Raw genomic sequence first — 22,881 nt, 5'->3', positions numbered from 1 at the left:
ATGCCCTTGAAAAGAAAATCCTACAGAATGTAATGCTTGTGACCCAGTCTATCATGGGTAAAGCTTTCCCCACAATTGAGCACATCTGTATGGAACATTGTCGCAGGAAAGCAGCATGCATCATCAAGGACCCCACCATCCAGGCCTTGCTCGCTTCACACTGATGGAGACTCTGGAACTGCACTACCAAGTTCAGAGACAATTATTACCCATCAACCATCAGTCTCTTGAACCGATGGGGATAACTTCACTCAACTTCACTCACCCTATCACTGAACTGTTCCCACAACCTATGGACTCATCTTCAAGGACTCTCCATCTCATATACTTGATATTTGTTGCTTATTTATTTATTATTAATATTATTTTTTTCTTTCATATTTGCACAGTTTGTTGTCATTTGCATGTTGGTTGTTTTTCCATCCTGTTAGGTGTGGTCTTTCATTAATTCCATTGTGTTTCTTGGATTTACTCAGTATGCTTGCAAGAAAACAAATCTCAGGGTAGTATATGGTGACATTATCTGTGCTTTGATAACAAATTTACTTTGAACTTTGATGTTGTGTGAGCTTTCATTGCCACAGACAGCTGTGGAGGCTAAGTCAATGGGTATATTTAAAACAGAGGCTGATTTGTTGTTGCTTAGTGGGGGGGGTCAAAGGTTACAGGGGTGCTTTGTTACCTCCTCGAAAAACTCAATCATGCTCATGAGGCACAACCTGCCTCTCAGAAAGCCATGTTGACTATCTCTAATAAGACTATGCTTCTCCAAATGCTCATAAATCCTGTCTCTCAGAACCCTTTCATTAGTTTACCCACCACTGATGCAAGACTCAGTGCTAGTCTATAGTTCCTAGGATTATCCCTATTTATGAACAATGGAATAACACTTCACATCCACCAATCACCTGGACAACTCCTGTGGTCAGGAAGGACGCAAAAATCATTGTCAGCACCCCAGCAGTCTCTTCCCTCACTTTCCATCATAATCTGGGGTATATTCTGTCCGGCCCCAGGGACTTATCTGTTATTGCTGAACTTTATCTGTTGTTGTGGCGCAACGGGTGGCAATCTTGCCATTTCTTTCGTATTTTTGTCTGTTTTTTATTAACTCGAATTGCTAGCTCCATGCTCAATGCAACACAGATGGAAAGCATGCAAGGAGCTGGATTCAAACCTGGGACCACTCACCTCAAAATCTGATGTGGATGCCAGTACACCACCAGCTGGGATCTTATCTATCCTAATATTTACCAAAACTCCAACATTGCTTCTTTCTTACTCACCACATGCTCCAGTACATTAGTCTGTTCCATGCTGACCTCACATTTGTTAAGGTCTCTCTCACTGGTGAACTCTGAGGCAAAATATTCATTAATGACCTCCACTACTTTCTCCACCTCCAGACATATGTTTCCCCTTTATCCCTAAACAGTTCTACCCTCGGTCTAGTCATCCTCCTGGTCTTCACTTGGCGTTTTTGCTAATCCTACTCACTGAGGAGTTCTCGTGTCCTTTTCAAGCCCATTCCTGTTCTGATATGTTGGCCCACGGCCTCCTCTTTTGTCTCAAAGAGGTCACTCTCCGGTTGGAGGAGCAATACCTTGTATTCTGTTTAGGTAGCTTCCAAGATGATGGCATGAACATTGATTTCCCCTTCCAGTATTTTTTTTTGTTCCTCTTCTATTCTCCACTCCAGCCTCTCATTGTTTCCCCTCACTTGCCTATCACTTCCCCATGGTGCCCCTCCTTCTTCCCTTTCTCCCATAACTCATTCCCCTCTCCTATTAGAGTCCTTCTTCTCCAGCCCTTTACCTTTCCTACCCACCTGGATTCACCTATCTTCTAGCAGGTCTTCCTTCCCCACCCCCTCCATTTTATTCTGGCATCTCCCCTCTTCCTTTCTAGTCCTGAAGAAGGGTCTTGGCCCAAAACATTGACTATTTACTCATTTCCATAGATGCTGCCTGACCTGTTGAGTTCCTTGAGCATTTTTTGTGTGTAGCTCATCTAAGTCCTTTGTAGGCTCATTCTTAGCTAACCTTATAATTCTCAAGAGCCCTGTCTGATTTTTATTTTTGAAACCTTAGGTATGCTTTTATCCTCTTGACTAAATATCCACGATCTCTTGTTCGCCATGGTTCCTTTCTTTGTTTCAGTGGGACGAACCTATCCAGAACCCATGCAAGTGCTTCCTAAACAACCTCCACATTTCTGTTTTGTATTTCTCTGAGAACATTTGATCCCATTTTATAATCTCAAGTTCCTGTCTAATACCAACAAAATTAACCTTCCCAAAAATAAATACTCAACCATATCTGCTCCTATCCTTGGTCAAGGCTATAGTAAAGGTACAAAATGCTTGCACATCAAGAGATCTCTCAGCTGACCAGGTTCATCACTGGATCCAACATGGTCTCCCCTTGAGTTGGCTTGTCAACATACTGTGCCAGGCATCCTTCCTGGATATTCTGCTGCATCTAAACCTTTTGTACTAAGGAGGCACCAATCAATATTATGGAAGTTGAAGTCACCCATGACAATAAACATGTTATTTTTTCACCTTCCCAAAATCTGCTTCCCAATCTGTTCTTCAGCATCTTGGTTGTTACAAAATAGCCCCAATAGACTGTTTGCTCCCTTTCTATATCAAGGAAGGTCAACTAAATTCAAGTGCTTCAGAGACTACATGATGCCAACTCCGAACAAGAAACAATCCATCCTGATGCATTTCAAATCAAAGTTGATGACTTCAAACAGACTTCAACCTGCCCAATTACCATGAGCATATAACCTGTAGCATTAGAGGTCCCAACATACTAGACCACTGTTATGCTGAGATAAGGAATGCCTACTGTTCCATGCTCAGACCGCATTTCGGTAAATCTGATCACTTGGCTGTCCTCGTCCTACCTATAATCAGGTAGAGGCCAAAGAGAAAAGCTCCAGAAGTTAGGACAGCAAAGAGGTGGTCGCTGGAGTCAGAGGAGCAGCTGCAGGATTGCTTCGAGTCAGTGGACAGGGCCGTGTTCGAGGACTCATCTATGGATCTGAATGAATACGCCATTGTTGTCACGGACTTTATAAAACCAGTTTTAGACGAGTGTGTTCCCACAAAGTCATTCAGAGTCTTTCCCAACCAGAAGCCCTGGATGAAAAAAAAAGAATTTCCCTGACAATAAATGCACCTTTCAAACCTTTGAACCAGGAGATCCGCAACTTGCTGAGGGCCAGATCAGAGTCATACAAGTCTGGTGACCAAGTAAGAAACAAGAGGTCCAGGTACGATCTCCAGAAAGCCATCTCATGGGCAAAATGGCAAACGTTGAATCAACAAAGAATGCTCAACAGCTATGGCAGGGCTTGATTGCCATTACGTCTTATAAAATAAAACCAAGCGGCATAGGTGACAACAGGATTTCACTTCCAGATGAGCTCAATGCCTTTAATGCTCACTTTGACTGTCAAAAATGGAGGAACCATCACAATCTCCCACAACCCCCGATGACCATGTGATTTCAGTCTCTGAGGTCGATGTGAGAGCATCCTACATGAGGGTGAATCCACGGAAAGCATCTGGTCCCAGATGACATACCTGACCAAGTAATAAAGACCTGTGATGATCAACTGGCTGGAGTGTTCACTGACATCTTTAACCACTCTCTTCAGCAATCTGAGTTACCCTACTGCTTCAAGCTCGCTTCAATTATAACGGTGCCTAAGAAGAACGTGGTAACCTGCCTCAATGACTATCATCTAGTAGCACTTATGCCCACAGTGATAAAGTGTTTTGAGAGGTTGGTGATGAAACATATCAACTCTTCCTGAGATGTGACTTGGATTTGCTCCAAATTGCCTACCGGTGCTACAGGTCGACAGCAGATGCCATCTCTTTGGCTCTTTACTCAACCCTGGAACATCTGGACAGCAAAGATACATCCATCAGGATGGTCTTCATTGACTACAGCTTGGCATTCAATGCTATTATCCCCTCAATCAATAAACATCAAGACCTGGGCATCAATACCTTGCTATGCAATTGGATCCTCGATTTCCTCACTTGCACTCTCCAGTCAGTTCAGTTTGGCAACAGCATCTCCTTCATAATCTCCATCAGTGCAGGTGCACCACAGGACTGTGTACTTAGCCCCCTGCTCTACTCGCTTTACACTTATGACTGTGTGGCTAAGCACAGCTCCAGTGCCATATTCAAGTTTGCTGACGACACCACTGTCATCAGCCAAATCAAATGTGATGATGTGTTTTGGTTATTATTCTATGATAGATATATTGAAGATGCCTGCAAGCTAACAAATTTCAGGGTTATGTATGTTGACATACATGCACTTTGACAATAAATTTCCTTTGAACTTCAACTTTGAACTGTTGCTGACTTCCACCTACACTGACACAATAGATGATCCCTCCATGATGTCCTCCCTTTCAGCAGTTGTGATACTCTTACTGATGAACAGTGCCACCCCCCACCCACTTTTACCTCCCTCCATGTCCCTTTTGAAACATCTAAAGCCAGAACATCAAACAGCCACTTCTGCCCTTGTGGCAGCCGAATCTTGGTAATGGCCACAGCATTACAGTTTTTGGTCATTAAGAATTCCAAACAGGATTATTGAAGCTTTACTGTATACTGTTTTCTGATTTCAACTTACGGTTGACTTGCAAAGAGGATTTCTTGTTTTTAAAACATTTACTTTTTATTATGAGCATAAAGTGTTAACCATTAAAAAGTCATCCTCTGTTTAGTTATCCAGAGATAGTACCATTTTGGCAAATTAGCCGAAGTCAAACTTTGGCTCCAATAGGGAGGAAGAACATTCCCATTATAACTTCACCAGGAAATAAATATATCCTCAAGCAATCCACTTGGAAATTAGTGGTTTCACTTCCCACTTTGAAACATCATGGAAGATTGTCAATATTAAAAAAAATACGATTTAGATGCAAGGTGTTGTTAACCCAAAATCATGGATTCAGTTATAGTTTCAAGCCAAAATTCTAACCAGATGAATCTTAAAATGTCAGCGACAATAATCTCAGGCAATTCAATACTCTCAACACCTCCACTTCTCTGCACTGTCGTCTCAGGTTCCCACAGCCACATCCTGTCAGATTTTCAAATGAGCTTTGTAGACTTTGCAGAGTTTGGTTGTGTTATACCAATAAATGGTGTACAGTGAGGTCCCAATCACAACCACAGAGTAAAGTCACAGAGGAGAACATTGCCATGGGAGTCTATTCGGCCCATCAAACCTGTTCCTATTCTGCTAAGGAGCAATTCTGGTTGCCCCAATTCCAACACTTTTTCCATACATCTACCTTACATTTCCTTCAGTTATTTATCCAATAGTGCATTCACTTTCATCACAGTCAATTAAGTTTAAATCCTAACTGCTCATTTTTTAAAAAACTTTTACCTCAGGTCGTCTCTGGTTCTTTTGCCAATCTCCTTAAATCAGTTCCCTTTAGCTAATATTAGGATAAAAATTTGTTTGTTTTGACTAGCCACATCGTGTTATGGCGCATACCTGTCAAATCTCATCTCATTTTTTCATTCTCATCCTTGGTGCCATTCATGTCAATTTCTGATTTACTTCTTCCTACTTCCTTTCTAATGAACCTAAAGCAGGAGCCACTTATTCCCCTCTAGCATTCAATAAGATCCTGGCTGAGATTTTAACCTCAGCATTTTTGTGAACTAACCTCATCTCCCTTGATCCCCTAGTATCAAAAACACTATTAGTTTTTATCTTGAATATACTCAGTAACTGAACCTCCACAGGCTTTTCTGGTTAGAGAATTCTAAAGACTCACTACCCTTTGGGTGAAGACATTTCTTCTCACTTTAGTTCTGAATGGTTAACCTCTTATTTTGGGACTCTGATACCCCAGCCAAGAAAAACATCATCCTTGCATAAATCCTGTGAAGTCCAGTAAGAATTCTGTATATTTCAATAAGAATAACTCTTTTTCTTCTAAGCTCAAGAGAATTGAGGCCAATGTACTTAATCTCTCCTTACAGAACAAATTGCCATCTCAAGAATCTGTCAAGTGAATCTTCATTGTTCTCTCTTCATTGTAATAAGGGAGACCAGACCCGTGCATGATATTCTGAGTCAAGTCTCGGCTGGACCCAGCATTATGCAATAAGGCACCTTTATTCTTGTACTTATCTTGTAACAATAAAAGCCATTATATAATTTGCCTTTCTAAATCTTTGCTGAACCTGATAAACAGACACCTCTGAACACCAACACATTTCAATTAATTTAGTATCATCAGCAAACTTGAATATGTTTCCACTTGGTTCCTTCATCCAAGTCACTTGTATGGATGGTCCCAGCACTGCTCCCTGTTGCACCCCTATCATCACGGAATTACAACCTGAAAATGATTGGTTTATGAAGATGCTTTATTGAGCACCTTCACCCTGTCTGTCATAAAAGGCAGAAACTCCCAGTTGCCATTCACTTCAATTCAACTTCCCAGTTGCCCACCAACGTGACTGTTCATGGCCTCCTTTATTGCCACAACTGAGCCAAACACAGCCTCCAACCTGATGATATGAACATCAATTTCTCTGACTTCTGGAAACCACTCTCCTCTTTTTTTCCCTTTCCCCATTTTTTGTTTTCTTCCCTCATTCTGGTGGCCCTCTCATTTTTCTCCTTCCCAGCACTCATGCCCTGCCCATCACCTCCCTTCAGTTCCCCATCAACTTCCCTTTACTACACTGTCTTCTCCTACTGAATTCCTCCTTCCTCAGCCCTCTATCTCTTCCACCTTCTCACTTCCAGCTTCTCACAGCATCACCCGACCCCCACCCACTCACCTTTTCCTCATGTGGTCTAACCGATCACCTGCCAGCTTGTAACACACACAAGATGCTGGAGGAACTCAGCAGGCCAGGCAGCATCTATGGGAAAGAGTACAGTCCTGATGAAGGGTCTCAGCCCGAAACGTCAACAGTACTCTTTCCCATGGATGCTGCCTGACCCGCTGAGTTCCTACAGCATTTTGCGTGTGTTGCTTGGATTTTCAGCATCTGCAGATTTTCTCATGTTTGTGACCTGCCAGCTTGTACTCCTTTCCCTCTGATGAAGGATCTTGGCCCGAAGCTTCGACTGTTCTTTTCCATAGATGCTGCCTGACCTGCTGAGATCTTCCAGCAATTTAAGACCAAAAGACCATAAGACACAGGAGTAAAAGTATGCTATTCAGCCCATCAAGTCAGCTCTGCCATTCCATCATGGCTGATTTATTGTCCCTCTCAACCCCATTCTCTTGCCTTCTCTCCATAACCTTTTACATCCAGACTAATCAAGGAACTATCAACCTTTGTCCTAAATATACCCAATGACTCAGTGTCAACAGCAGTCTGTCACAATGAATCAAACAGATTCATTACCTTCTGGCTCAAGAAATAACTCCTCATCTCTGTTCCAAATGGATGTTCCTCAATTCTAAGGATATGTCCTCTAGTCCTAGACACCTCCACTATAGGAAACATCCTCTCCACATTCACTCTCTCTTGGCCTTTCAGTATTCAATAGGTTTCAATGTGATCCCCCTCATTCTTCTAAACTCCAGCAAGTACAGGCCCAGAGCCATCACATTCTCCTCATATATTAGCCCTTTCATTCCCAGAATCATTAGCATGAACCTCCTCTGGACTCTCTCCAATGCCAGCACATCTTTTATTAGATAAGAGACCAAAAACTGCTCACAACACTCCAAGTGTGATCTGACCAATGCCTTATAAAGCTTCAGCATTACGTCCCTGCTTTTGTATTTTCGTCCTCTCGAAATGAATGCTAACAATGCATTTGTCTTCTACACCACCGATTCAACTTGCAAGTTAACTTTTAGGAATCCTGCATGATGACTCCCAAGTCCCTTTGCAGGGAGTTTTGAATTTTCTCCCTGCTTGGAAAAACGTCTACCAAACTGTATGACCCTGCACTATATTCCCACACTTCCCTGCACTATATTCCATCTGCCAATTTTTTGTCCTTCTCCCAATCTACCTCAGTGCTTCTGCTAATCCCTGCTTCCTCAACACTACCTGCTCCTCTATTTATATTTGTATTGTCTGAAAGGGTCACCACAAAGTAATCAATTCCATCATCCAAATTGTTGACATATAACGTGAAAAGAAGTGGTCCCAACACCAACCCCTGCGGTGACCACTAATCACCAGCAACCAAACAGAAATGGTGCCCTTTATTCCCACTCTTTGCCTCCTGCCAATCAGCCAATCTTCTATCCATGCTGATATCTTTTCTGTAATACCATGGGCTCTTGTTTAGCAGCCTCATGTGCGGCAACTTGTCAAAGGCCTTCTGACAATCCATGTAAACAACATCCATTGACTCTCCTGCCTGTTATTTCCTCAAAGAAAAATGGACTCCAACATCTTCCCTACACTGAAGTCAAGCTAACTGTCCTATATTGTCCTCTATTCTGCCTTCTTCCCTTTGCAATTTTTCGGTGCTCTGGAACCATTCTAGAATCTAGTGATTTTTGAAAGATCATTACTACTGCCTCCACATTTTGTGTCTATTGTTTAAAATTTCCAGATCTGCAGAATACCTTGTGTCTTATTCCAATTCTATTTTCTCTGCCTATTGACCAATCTTCAGACCACACCATTGTATTAACCCCAATTCCATGTGTTTTAATTTTGTTTAATATTGTTTTGTGTAGTAATTTATTGACAACCCAAATACACTACATCTGTTTGAATGTTCTTATCATTTCTACTAGATACATACATCCTTAAATTTTTTTATCAAACACAATTTCCTTTCTGTAAATCATGTTAAATTTGTCTATCTTGTTGATATTTGCAAAGTGTCCTGTTATCACATATTTTGCAATGGACTCTAACACTATCCTGGCATGTAGTTCTCCACTTCACTCTGCTTTTGAATTTAAGCAGTGGGATTATATTTGTTACTTCCTTAAGAACTTATTGAAGCTATTAAATTTTGATGGCAATGCCACAATATCCACAGCAACCTCTGTCAAACCTTGTGATGCATGTCATCATGTCCTGTTAATTTCTCTCAATCACATGACAATTTTCATGAGATTTTTTGATTTTTTTCTTCATGAAACCAGGAACAATCTTTAATTTCTCTGCCAATTTATACCCAATATAATTTCTTCTTTCTCAGTCTATATGGGTCCTGCATTAATATTTACTGGTAATTTCCTCTTTACATTTCTGTGCAAATGTTTATGTTCTTTTACATGCGTTTTGTATTCCTTTTGTATACCCTTCCCTTACCAGTATTTGTGCCCTTTGCTGAATTCTGAAATTTTGCTAATCCTCAGGATCTCTGCCATTCCTCTCAACATTATATGTCTTTTCCTTTTATTTTTATCATTTTTCTTAGTGTAGTTTTCATGTTGGGTTTTTTGTACCTTAAGAGGATATGTCTCTATTGAAACTATGTATCACTTCTCTAAATGCTACCCGTAATTTGTTTACTGCTGTGCCTTTTAGTGTAGTTTCCCAATCCACATAGCCAACTCCCATTTCAAACTTTTGAAGTTGGCTTTATTTAGACTTAGTGTTCATAAAGGATTGAGGAAACACACAATTTCATGCATACAGCGATAATACATGAACTTTAGACAGCTTTAATAAATCTCCTTCTCTATCCTTCACACTTGTGCGTACGAAAGAGGCTCATTGGTAACTGGTAAGCCTATAAATATCCCACTTACATCCTGAACACACTCACGGGAAGTTAGATCCTTGGATAATGGGCACAGATGTCTTCTCTAATTACCACCAACCTCTGTTAGGCAGGCACCTCCTAGTCTCCACCCAGCCAGCTCTAGTCACCTGTCACTCATTTCCAACTCATCACCTGCAGCCTATTAAAACCCACCTCTCATCCATAACCCTTGTTCACTCATCGAAACAGCCAGACTCAACCATTTGCTCCTAGCCTTCAGTTACCTTGTTGTGTTAGTTATCTGTTCTCTCTTGTTTTGTAGCCCCTCATGCTTGTTATTTTACAGTTTATTATTAAAATTATTGCTCACTGCTAAATCATCTCTGCTGCAGTGCATTTGGGTCAAGCCTCCTCTACATTTCCTGACAACTTCCCCACCAGACCAATTCCCCGGCATTCTTTTAGGTATAAACGTGGAGCTTATACCTAAACCTCACTAGCATATGCTTTATTGCATACTTTTCCCCATGTTACCAGGAAAACCAATTGCCCCTATACCCACTTCAGACTGTTGCAGATTCAGCCCAGGTTTAAGCTATTAAAACCTTCATTCTTCCTTATTTTCAGTATTAACTTGAATGATGAGCATCAATATACCATCACACAGAGTCAAATATTTGTGATGTTAGGCAATATTATCACTATATCTGCAGACTGGCTCAAGTCCTAGTTTGTTATTGACATTCCTAGATATAGTGAGACTGCTGCACTGTTGGATGGCCTGTTGTATTTAGCCAAGGTATGACAACAATGTTTCTTCCTTCCGCTAGGAGAAACTTGAGTAATCATTGGATGCTATTTGCAAAAAAAGGTGAACTATACTGAGAGCTTGGAGGGTTATGGGCTGAACACGGGCAGCTGATTCGAGCAGGGAGGATGCAGTGGTCACCATGGACCTGTTGCACTGAAGGGCTTGCTTCCATGCTACATTACTCTGACTCTTTGACTCTATATCCTCATCAATATTTATCACTTAAGCAATATCTCAAAGCAAAATTTGCTGTTGATTATATTATCTCTTGTAAGAGCCTCCTATAAAATATTATCTGCCACATTATTGATTTTGTAATGATGATGATACTTCAAGAATTACATCATTACCTGCAGCGGTGTCTAAGGACACCTTATGACATTTTATTGGAGGAAGGGGAGATCGTTTAACAGCATGGGACAGTGAGAAGTGTGAGGCAACTTAGCAGAATAGTTGATTGGCCAAAGTTGACTGGAAGGGTACGTTATAGGGATGATGGCAGAACAGTAATGGCTAGTGTTTCTGGGGACAATTCAGAAGGTGCAGGATAGATACAACCCAAAGATGAAGAAGTATTCTAAAGGGAGAATGAGGCAGCCATGTCTGACAAGGGAAGTCAAAGACAGCCTAAAAGCAAACGAGAGGGCATATAATAGAGTAAAAATTAGTGGGAAGTTAGAGGATTGGAAAGCTTCTAAAAACCAACAGAAGGCAACTAAAAAAGTCATAAGGGGAGAAAAGATGAAATATGAAGGTAACATAGAACATAGAACATAGAAAATCTACAGCACATTACAGGCCCTTCGGTCACAATGTTGTGCCAACCATATAGTCTATCTAGAAACTGCCTAGAATTTCCCTAGTGCATAGCCCTCTATTTTTCTAAGCTCCATGTACCTACCTAAGAGGCTCTTAAAAGACCCAGTTGTATCCGCTTCCACCACCATCATCAGCAGTGCATTTCATGCATCCACCACTCTGTGTGTGAATAACTTACCCCTGACATCCCCTCGGTACCCATTTCCAAGCATCTTAAAACTATGCCCCCTTGTGTTAGCCATTTCGGCTCTGGGAAAAAGCCTCTGGCTATCTGGCTAAAGAAATTCCACCTCAACTCTGTTCTAAATGGATGTCATTCTATTCTGAGGCTGTGCCCTCTGGTCCTGGACTCACTCACTGTAGGAAATATCCATATCCATTCTATCTTGGCCTGTGGTTGCTGAGCTTCTTGTTGAGCCTGGGGGGAATTATGGTGTTGAATGCTGAACTGTAGTACAAGGACAGCATTCTCACATAAGCATCCTTCTTCTCCAGGTGAGAGAGGACGGTGTGTAGTGCTGTGGCTATGGCATCGTCTGTTGATTGGTTGTGTCAGCAGGTGAACTGAAGGGATCCAGATGTGTGCACATCTGACCTCTTCCCCAATCTTTGGACTTAGCAAGTCCATGGGGCATTCTATAATCAACTGATTATACTCCGTATCTGGCCCCCTCAATTTCATAATTCTCATTTGAAGGAAATCGTCAATCTTAATTAAAAATTTATCTTATTTTTATATTAATTTTTATACACATTTCTAATTAACAATAGTATATTGCAGTTTAAATAAATTCACTACTTTCAATTTAAAATGTTAGTTACTGAAATCAATTTCTTAAATATATTTAATAATAATGAGTTGCCAAAAGGCATCGGGACAGAGATGGTGACACAGCTTCAGCCTGCACCATGTATGCCAGTTGCAACCTGATCTTTTCAAGAGATAGCTGTGATACTGTGTCCCCAGTGTCACTGTGAGTCACGTGACTGTGAATAGTTAGATGAGAGCCATACTGAGACCGAGGGTGGGCGGAAGAGATGGATTGAGTACAGTCTAAACCAGATAGTGGTGAATTAATGGAATTCATTGCTACAGATGGCTGTGGAGGCCAAGTCATTGAGCATATTTAAAGGAGAGGTTGATAGGTTCTTTGTTTGTCAGGACATCAAAGGTTACAGGGAGAAGCCAGAAGAATGGAGTTAAGAGGGATAATAAATCTGCCATTATGGAATGGTGGAGCAGACTTGATGGGCCAAGTGGCCTAATTCTGCTCCTTTATCTTACAGTCCTATGGTCTTACTTATGCAGAAAGTATTTAGCAACATAATCTTCCACAATACCAACCTGAAATTATAAATTCAAGTCCAGGTAATTTCTCAATTTCAGAGAATACGAATAAAATTCTGTGATCAAAACTTATGCCTTTAACGGGATTGCTCATTAAGAATTGTTTCTTTTTGTTCCATTTGTGTTCCTTCTTGCATAAAATATGTTTAATCTATAGGTATTTTTGTGAATGATGCTGTGTGTGCCTCTGATGCTGCTGCAGTTAAGTTTTTTATTGCATCTGCACATACATGTACTTGTGTACATGAGAATAAATTTGACTTTGACTTTGATTTTGAAGAATTAATAAAGTTTTAAGACATCAGGAGCTTTGTCATTTCCAATGCTAAATGCTGTACAGTATTTTCAGCAATTCGGATGTTCCAAATTTCAAGCATCTAATTGCAAATCTGAACCTAAATGGAGAAAAATTTGTGAGCAATCTGTCATGGGACGGACAGTAATTATCCAAGTTGGCCATATTCAGACTGAGAACTGTATATACATTTCAAAGTAGCCTAATTAGAGGACTTGCAACATTTGAAATGGGAAAACTGTAAGTCACATGAGACTAAACTCACAAGGAGAAATTAGATAATCTACAAACCTTGCATAATTGCATTTTCTGTCCAATATAGAAATAGTGCATATTGGCCAGATATTACCCTGTCATATGAAGAACTCAGCAATATTTTTACTGGGGAGTGCTAACGAAGGTCACTTTCCGGAACACTGCACAACAGCCTCTAGAAATGCTGATGCAGGAAATCCATGTCGTTGTTGGTCTGTTCACACACTTATTTTTATATACATCCACCAAAGTCAAAGTGCTCTCACTGGCAGACACAGTGACCCTGGCTTATTTAGTGAAAGCAGCAACAGGATTCGATTAAAATTGATTAACTTTAATTGTCACGTGTATATCAAAACAGACAGTGAAATGTGTCATTTGCATCTAATCAATTTGGCAAGGATTGTTTTGGGATGCCTGCAAGTGTCGCCACACTTCTGTCGCCAACCTCGCATACCCACACCTCACTAACCCTAATTGTGCATCTTCTGGAATGTGGGAGGAAACTGGAGCAACTGAAGGAAACTCACATGGACATGGGGAGAACTTACAGACTCCGTAAAGGCAGTAGTGGGAATTAAATCCTGGTTTTAGAACTGGCGCTGTAAAGCATGGCATTAACCATTTTACTACCATGCAGACTCATGGGAGTCAGGAGGACTTCCATACAATATGCCCGAAGCTGTCTGCAAGGGACTTTCATTATGTTTATTTTAGCAGTGGAGAGAAATTGAAGCAAATATACTTTTATCTCCACCATCCCAATGCTTGCAGTTCCCATAAATTCAGAAGTGACGGTGGTTTTGTTTTGATCTCTTTCTGAGTATGACATACCAAGATATCTTGCAATGTTTTACCACACAGAAACATTGTCCCTTTCTAGTAGCTGATCTTAAACATACAGCTGTGATATATCCATCATTTTGACCGTTTGTAGCTGCACCAATTCTTGTCTGCCTTTGCAACCTTTAACCACTAGACTGTAAGTATTTCCTGTAATGGGTAGTTAGACCCTATGCACAGGCTGAAGCTTTCAGACAGGAACATAAAATGTTTTCCTGTTGAGATGAGGTGACAAAGAAATGCAAATGCTGTGGGTGTTGGAAAATGAAAATAAAAGTCAGTGGTGGTAATCATTTTCTGAAAACAAAAAAAAGTCCGTGGGGAATGGAAGCAGATGAGCAGCACCAGCATCAAACTCAAAAGGCCATCTAGCTGACTTTGATGCTGTAGACATTTTATGAATTCTTAGTTTAGAAGCTGTTCCCATTTTTTATACAGTGGTAGTGCAGAAAATGAAATTCTGAGCATATTGTGTACATAATTTGTTCATTTTCCATCCTAACATTTGGAATTTGAACTTGTTCACAATTCATCCTCTTCTACTGTTGCAGCATGTGAGGCTGTTGTCATGTACGCAGCACTCCATAAGACATAGGAGCAGAATTAGGCCAAATACCCCATCAAATCTGCTGCACTATTACATTATGAATCATGATTTATAATTCCTCTCAACCCCATTCTTCTCCCTGTAACCTTTGACACCTTTACAAATCAAGAACCTATCAACTTTCGCTTTAAATATACTCAGTGACTTGGCCTCCACAGATGCCTGTGGCAATGAATTCCACAGATTTGTTACCCTCTGGCTCAAGAAATTAGCTAAAGAACTTTGTAAAGCCTCAGCATTACATCATTGCTTTTATATTCTAGATCTCTCAAAATGAATGCTAACATCACATTTGCCTTCCTCACCAGTAGCTCAACCTGCAAGTTAACCTTTAGGGAATCCTGCACAAGGACTCCCAAGACCCTTACCTCTGATTTTTGAATTTTTGAATCTAGTGATTCTTGAAAGATTGTTACTAATACCTCCACTTTCCCAGTGAGCTATCTCTTTTAGAACCCTGGGTTTTAGGGAGTATTCTGCAGTTATGTGAATATAGCAGATATTAATTCAAGCAAGAACCATTGTAACCAATTTTATTGTAAATTGCTTTCAGTAAACTAAAGTTAAAAGCCCACAGACTAAACAATTTGATTTGCAAAATGGTAACCCTGATATGTTTGCATATGCATCAGCCAATCATTAAAACAATTGGGTTATATTAATTTGCTTGCATCAAACCAGTCAACTATGGGGTTAAGTAATTTGCACCGTTGTAAATAAATTCAGGGAAATAGTAAAGGTATTTGAACATTCAGACGTGTCTCCCACTGTAGATATGCAATTCAAAGGAACCACTAAAGTAAGTGATGTCATTGTAAGTATTGAAACTGTATGGCATCACCTATTGATCTTAAGGGTATCAGAATGTGATGCATTTTTGAGGTTGTGAGCCTCTACTGAGACTGTTTCCAGAATGATGCTTGCTTGTTATGATGAATAAAGGCTTCTATATCACCAGCTTCAGTGTCTTTCCAGTGACTTTGATCACAGACCCAACCCTGGAGTGTAGTCCATTTGGCCTACCTTCTCCTTTCAGCTCCACCTTTAGACCTTTCAGCTTCCCAAGCATATTCTCATCAGTAATTGCAACTACACTCCCTTCTGCCCCCTGACGCTCTGCTAGTGTCTTCCACAGTGAAGACCGATGCAAAATAAGTTTGCCCGCCATTTCTTTGTCCCCCCACTACTACCTCTCCAGTGTAATTTTCGTGTGGTCCAATATCCACTCTTGCCTCTCTTTTACTCTTTAATTTTCACACATTAATTACTTACCAAATGAAATTGGAGTTAATGATCATGACTTATGGTCTTGGTTAAAAATCACACCATTCAACAAGGATGTCATGCTAAACTTTATACATATTACTTGGAATAACATTTTCATATGTCAGCCATCGTACTCAGAAGTCATGCAGGTCAAAACCTTTGTGAACTGGTACTGTGGTCTTAGTGGTGCAACTGCTCATGGTACTTATGGCTATGAGGCATAGTTAGCCTGCAATGATAGGGGACCTCAACCCCAGGAGAACTTTATGTCAATACTACCCCCTTCCTATTCATATTTCCCCTTCCTCCAACCTTGTTTTGCACCCTCTTCCCTCATCCGACCTCCTCTCCACAGCAGTCAGATCACTATCAGGGTGACCCATTTCTCACACGTCTTGCAAGCATGCAAGCAACAGTGGCTGTGAAGCACACGTCAGATGTTCAAGGAAGTAAAGCTATGATTGCAAATTCTTATGTTGTGATTGTTGTGACTGGGGACTTCTGATTTGCTGTTAATGCCAGATGGAATGCTCATTTAATACACTAGGAAACCTAACACTTTGATATTATGATATTTTGTTTTGAGTTCCAGAAACAAATTGCCAGAAATACCCAGCATTTTAGAAAGCTAATCGAGATAATAGCTTAGGTAGATGGCTTCTGATCTAGGGAGAAAACTAAATTAATTTCACTTTCACAACACTACAAAGGTGGTCTAGTAATCACAAACATTTAACAGCTTTTAAAAATTAAATATACAAATTAACTCTCTTAAACAAATTAGCAAATTAACTCGTAAATATCACATAGTTACCTCTCTCAAGACTCTTTTCTCTAAATTCAGATGAATACAATCACTGAACTTGTGCTGGGACTTTTGGGGATTTGTCCTTTCCTTTGGACTGTCAGAATCTCTTTCTCGTCATCAGGGTCCAAGCTGAGTTATTGATCTGTGAGTTGATTATAGTTTCTCATTCAACCACAGTCAACTTGCCCCATATACCATTATGGTTTCCTTTATTGTGATTTAAGTCCCTGGTTTCAGATTAAATTACACAACTTTAATAGACAATGTCAAATTACCTGATTACTTTTGCCTACTTACTTCCATTTGTGTCATTAATTCAACTTTTATGGTGCTAATGTTGAGTGCAATTAGGTTTGTTTTGTTATGCTGTTACGCTATAACATTTATGCTATTAAGCACTTTTCAAATTTCTACTTACTTTGCTTCCTTCCCTCTTGAATTCACCCTGAGTTCCCTCGCCTGAGCTAAATTAGATTAAACCCTCTCCATCAATCGCAACAACGCCCCTGCAAGAATATTGCCCCAGACCTATAGAAACATAGAAAACCTACAGCACAATACAGGCCCTTCAGCCCACAAAGTTGTGCCAAACATGTCCCTACCTTAGAAATTACTAGGCTTACCTATAGCCCTCTATTTTTCTAAGCTCCATGTACCTATCTAAAAGCCTCTTAAAAGTCCCTATCATATCCGCTTCCACCAACGTTGCCGGCAGCCCATTCCGTGCACTCACCACTCTCTGAGTAAAAAACTTACCCGACATCTCCTCTGTACCTACTTTATTATCAGAGCTATTCTGCCTCCTTTTTTTAACCTCTATACTCTGAATTTTAACATATCCAATTTATAGAAGTCTCTCCTGCCCCAGAAATCTGAGGCTCTTCCTCCTGAGCCATGCCTCTACCAATCATTAATTTGCTCTATCTTTCTATTTGTAAGTACATGCTATTGTGTTTAATCTTGAGACTTCTGACACTGAGGCCCTTATTTTAAATCCCTTTCCTAGTTTGCTTAAATCAACCCCCAGGTCTTCTTCCTGTTTCCTCCTGTGTCATTGGATAGGAAATGGACCAAAACTTCTGTTTTATCACAGTCTCATTTAGCATGATGTGCAAGAATCCATCCTTGATCCTGGAACCAGGATGGTGTATATTATTCCTGGCATCAGGTCGCACTCCAGCTATTGTTCTTGAACCTACCAGCACAACCCTAATCACTACCTCAGTACTGCAACACTCTAATCACTTTGACCACTTTGCACTACAATGCACTTCCTTTTGTTATCTGTGTGTTCTTTCTTGTTTTTTTTATAATTTAGGTTTCACTTATGTTTTTCTTGTAAATATTGTGTCTCTAATGCTTTCCACCTGTGATGCTGCTGCAGTAATTTTATTATTGTTCCCTTGCACACGTGCATTTGTGCATATGACAATCAACGTGACCTGAGGTGGAACAGGAGCTTAGCAGTTAGTACAACACTTTACCGCACCAGCTGTAAGATCGTGGTTCGATTCCCGCTGCTGGCTGTAAGGAGTTCGTACGTTCTCCCCATGATCATGTGGGTTTCTTCCGGTTGCTCTGGTTTTCTCCCACATTCCAACAACATATGAAGACATTCCTGTACTAGCTGCCTGCACCTCCCAGTTTGCCTGGCAGTTCAGTCTGTACGCTCTTAAGGTCTAGTGTAACCACTTCTCTGCACTTACAGTCCAGCCACCACGCAGGCTCCAAATCCCAGAGTTCAAGGCGCTGCAGCTGGAGATGTGTAAGATCATACGAATCAGAAGCAGGAGTCAGCCGTTTGACCAGCCGAGCTTGTTCAGCCATTGGCGCCACAGTAGCATAGCAGTTAGTGCAACACTATAACAACACGGGTGTCAGAGTTCGGAGTTCAATTCTGGCTTTATTTATAAAGAGTTTGTACGTTCTCCATGTGAATGCGTGGGTTTCCTCCGGGTGCTCTGGTTTCTTCCCACATTCCAAAGACTTATTGGTTTGTAGGTTAATTTTATTTATTTATTGAGATACAGTGTGAAATAGGCCCTTCTAGCCTTTCAAGCTGCACCGCCCAGCAACCCCCAGTTTAATCCTAGCCTAATCATGGAACAATTTACAATGACCAATTAATCTACCAACCTGTGCATCTTTGAACAGTGGGAGGAAACTGGAGCACCTGGAGGAAACCCACGTGGTCACGGGGATAACATACAAACTCCTTACAGGCAGCTGCAGGAATTGAACCCGGGTCACTGGTATTGTAAAGTGTTGTGCTATCCACTACACTACTGTGCTGCCCTATTGGTCAGTGTAAATTGCCCTGTAAATAGGCTAGTGTTAAATAGATGGATTGCTGGTTGGCATTGCTTGTTGGACCGGAAGGGCCTGCTCCACACTGTATCTCTATATAAATAAATACATCAGAGCATGGCTGATCAATTTTTGACCTCAACACCACTTTTCTACTCTCCCATTTCCTGAGTCTACCTTACATTTTAAGATCAATTCTATGCTCTAATGATTGAAGCCTAATTTGCTCACGCTTATATCACACCTTGCTTCAACCTTTCTTCATTCCAGGAATTAACCTAGTGAACCTTCTCTACACTGCCTCCAGTACAACTACCTCCAGGCAGCACCGACGCCAGAGATTCTACCTCAGAGCACCAGTGATGCTGATCCGACCCTGACTGCCGAGGTCAAGTTTCATGAGAGATTTATCTCTACTGTCAATGCTGCCTGGATATAGTTTTATTGGAGGGAGTATATAGGTTGATCCCTGGAATAAAGAAAGGTTGAAGGAAGATGTGAAGGAAGCAAGATTCAAGATTATTTAAAAGCACAAACACGAGGAAATCTGCAGATGCTGGAAATTCAAGCAACACACACAAAACGCTGGTGGAACACAGCAGGCCAGGCAGCATCTACAGGAAGAAGCACTGTCGACGTTTCGGTTGCCACCTCCAATGGGATCCCACTACAAAGCACATCTTTCCCTCCTCCCCTCTTTCTGCTTTCCGCAGGGATTGCTCCCTATGCAACTCCCTTGTCCACTCGTCCCCCCCCATCCCTTCCCACCGATCTCCCTCCTGGCACTTATCCTTGTAAGCGGAACAAGTGCTACACCTGCCCTTACACTTCCTCCCTCACCACCATTCAGGGCCCCAGACAGTCCTTCCAGGTGAGGCAACACTTCACCTGTGAGTCAGCTGGTGTGGTATACTGCGTCCAGTGCTCCCGGTGTGGCCTTTTATATATTGGTGAGACCCGACGCAGACTGGGAGACCGTTTCGCTGAACACCTACACTCTGTCCGCCAGAGAAAGCAGGATCTCCCAGTGGCCACACATTTTAATTCCACGTCCCATTCCCATTCTGATATGTCTATCCATGGCCTCCTCTACTGTCAAGATGAAGCCACACTCAGGTTGGAGGAACAACACCTTATATACCGGCTGGGTAGCCTCCAACCTGATGGCATGAACATTGACTTCTCTAACTTCCGTTAATGCCCCTCCTCCCCTTCTTACCCCATCCCTTATTTATTTATTTATTTTCCCCTCCTTTTTTCTCTCTCTCTGCCCCTCTCACAATCACTCTTTGCCTGTTTTCCATCTCCCTCTGGTGCTCCCCTCCGCCTTTCTTTCTCCCGAGGCCTCCCGTCCCATGATCCTTTCCCTTCTCCAGCTCTGTATCCCTTTTGCCAATCACCTTTCCGGCTCTTAGCTTCATCCCTCCTCCTCCGATCTTCTCCTATCATTTCACATTTCCCCTCCCCCTCCCACTTTCAAATCTCTTACTATCTTTTCTTTCAGTTAGTCCTGACGAAGGGTCTCAGCCCGAAACGTTGACTGTATTTCGTCCTATAGTTGTTACCTGGCCTGCTGTGTTCCACCAGCATTTTGTGTGTGTTTCAAGATTATTTATTGTCATTCTTCAGTACACCAGTGTAAAGGAGAACAAAATGACTGTTACACTGGATCCAATGCAGCATAACATTAAAAAGCATTAAAACACAATAGATATAAATATTAAAACAATCATATAAAACAATGTATAAGTAACTGTAAAGAGGCAGTGCAACAGGAGGATAAAGGGTGACGAGGAGCTCTGGAGCGGAGTAGCTGACATGGTGGGGTGTGGTGTGGCAGGTGGTGAGTGAATAGGTGGGGGCGTTGATCAGCCTGACGGCTTGTGGGAAGCGACTGTTTTGAGTCTAATGTGGATACTACATTGCCTCTTTCTTGTTGGGAATGGGACAAACAGTCCATAAGCAGGATATGAGCAGATTAGGCTTCTATTTTTAAGCATAGGATTGAGATACAACTGTCAGGGTTGGTGAGGAGGTGAAAGAGGGATTTCATTAGTTGGGGTGATGATTTTGGTTCAAGACCACACTACAAGCAAGATTGGTGGATGAGGACTAATATTGAAATTCATATGTGTAGAGCACATTTGCACACACGGAACCAACCTTGGTCTTTGGACATTTTAAATTGTTGACACATAGAAACACGGTGTGTCACGATGGATTTTCTCACCAATATCTAGTCATTAGCACATTGATGCTTGAGAAATTTTGTTCTGCACAGAGGGCAGAATGGCAGTGAACAGCTCCTTCATTGGCTATGAAGTGCATCAGGACTTACCATGAGAATTACCATTTACATCGCCAGCTCTTCATTCTTGCTGCTTCAGTCTGATCTTCCTGCATCTACAGCAGCATAATTGAGTTGTCATTTTGAGCTACCGTGGGCGAGGGGGGTGAGGTGGTCTGAGATTATATCCCAGCTGCTAGCAGAAGTGTAAATGGGGTTAATGTAAACAATAATCACCACGCCATAGTAGGCTGTAGGGCCTATTTAGGAGCTGTAAACTCTCCCTAAACCCCGTTTGTTTCAGCAACAAAGAAAACAAATAAACTTATCTTCTCTGATAACGAAGTAGTATTTAATACTGTATCTGTGATAATAAATGATTGGGATCGAAGATTAAGCCATTTTACGGTACGAGAGACAATATCCCTTTAAAGCTGCTTGGAGTGAAGCTGACTCCACCCCTTGCCTGTACTTCCTGTATTCTCGTGTGACAGAGGTTGGTGGGTACGGTCTGCAGGCCTTTCTCCTGAGCAGTTCACTGTTTTAGGGGGGTTGTTTGAATTGTGATTACTGTTATCAATACTGATTCGATTAAGTATCCTGTACGTAGTCAGTGCGTTTCTTGCCGCTGGTGTATTTGTTTTCCGAGTAACAATGCAAGTCAGTGCAGTCTGGGTGATGAGTACAACCTAAATTGTGAATGTTAAATGTCCTTTAAACAGCATTACACCAAATGAAGAGTTAATTTAAGTTAATGAAGTGTGGTTGAGTTAAATCCTCAGTTACTTACAAGGTTTTGAGTGATGTTAGAAACGTAATGATCATAGATTGCAAGTCAACTCTATACGTGGTGGGTTGCAGTAGGTTTCATTAATGCACCTATGGGTTTGCCGAATGACACACGGCAGCGCTGAATACTAAAGATAAGGTTTTTGCGTTGTTTGAAGGGCTTTAGAATTTGATATGTGAAGTCTGCTGACGGTGTCTGGTGTTTCTAGGCTGCATTCCCGACCAACAGGCTACAGTGTAAACAATGGGAATGAATGCCAGCCAAGGCCAATACCAGGAGGGTGAGCAGTCTCACTTCCTAACTGGAATGGCAATGACAAAACATCGCCACCATGTTCAGATCACTGGCTGTGATGGCTTTCCTCACCACTATATCCAAATCCCAACTTTTGAACATTTTCAATTATGTTTTAACATTGTTCATAGAACAGTGTGGTACAGGAATAGGCTGTTTGGCCCATACTTTTGGCTAATTAAATGCCAACAAATCCCTTATTGCATACACAATGTCCTTATCACTGCATTCTCTGCACATTCATGTGTCTCCCCAAGAGCCTCTTAAACACCTCCATCATATCTGCCTCCACCTCCATCTCCAGGCAGTGCAATCCAGACTCATCATTCTCTATGAAAAAAACATGCAGTTTTCCTTTAAATTCACCCCTTCACCTTTGTTATGCTTTGTAACTCCAGAAACTAATTGAAAGCAAAAATGTGTACTTCGTTTTCTTTAGTGAGG

Source organism: Hemitrygon akajei, chromosome 18 (genome assembly GCF_048418815.1).
Source record: "Hemitrygon akajei chromosome 18, sHemAka1.3, whole genome shotgun sequence".
Lineage (NCBI taxonomy): Eukaryota > Metazoa > Chordata > Chondrichthyes > Myliobatiformes > Dasyatidae > Hemitrygon > Hemitrygon akajei.
Note: the sequence above shows the minus strand (reverse complement) of the source record.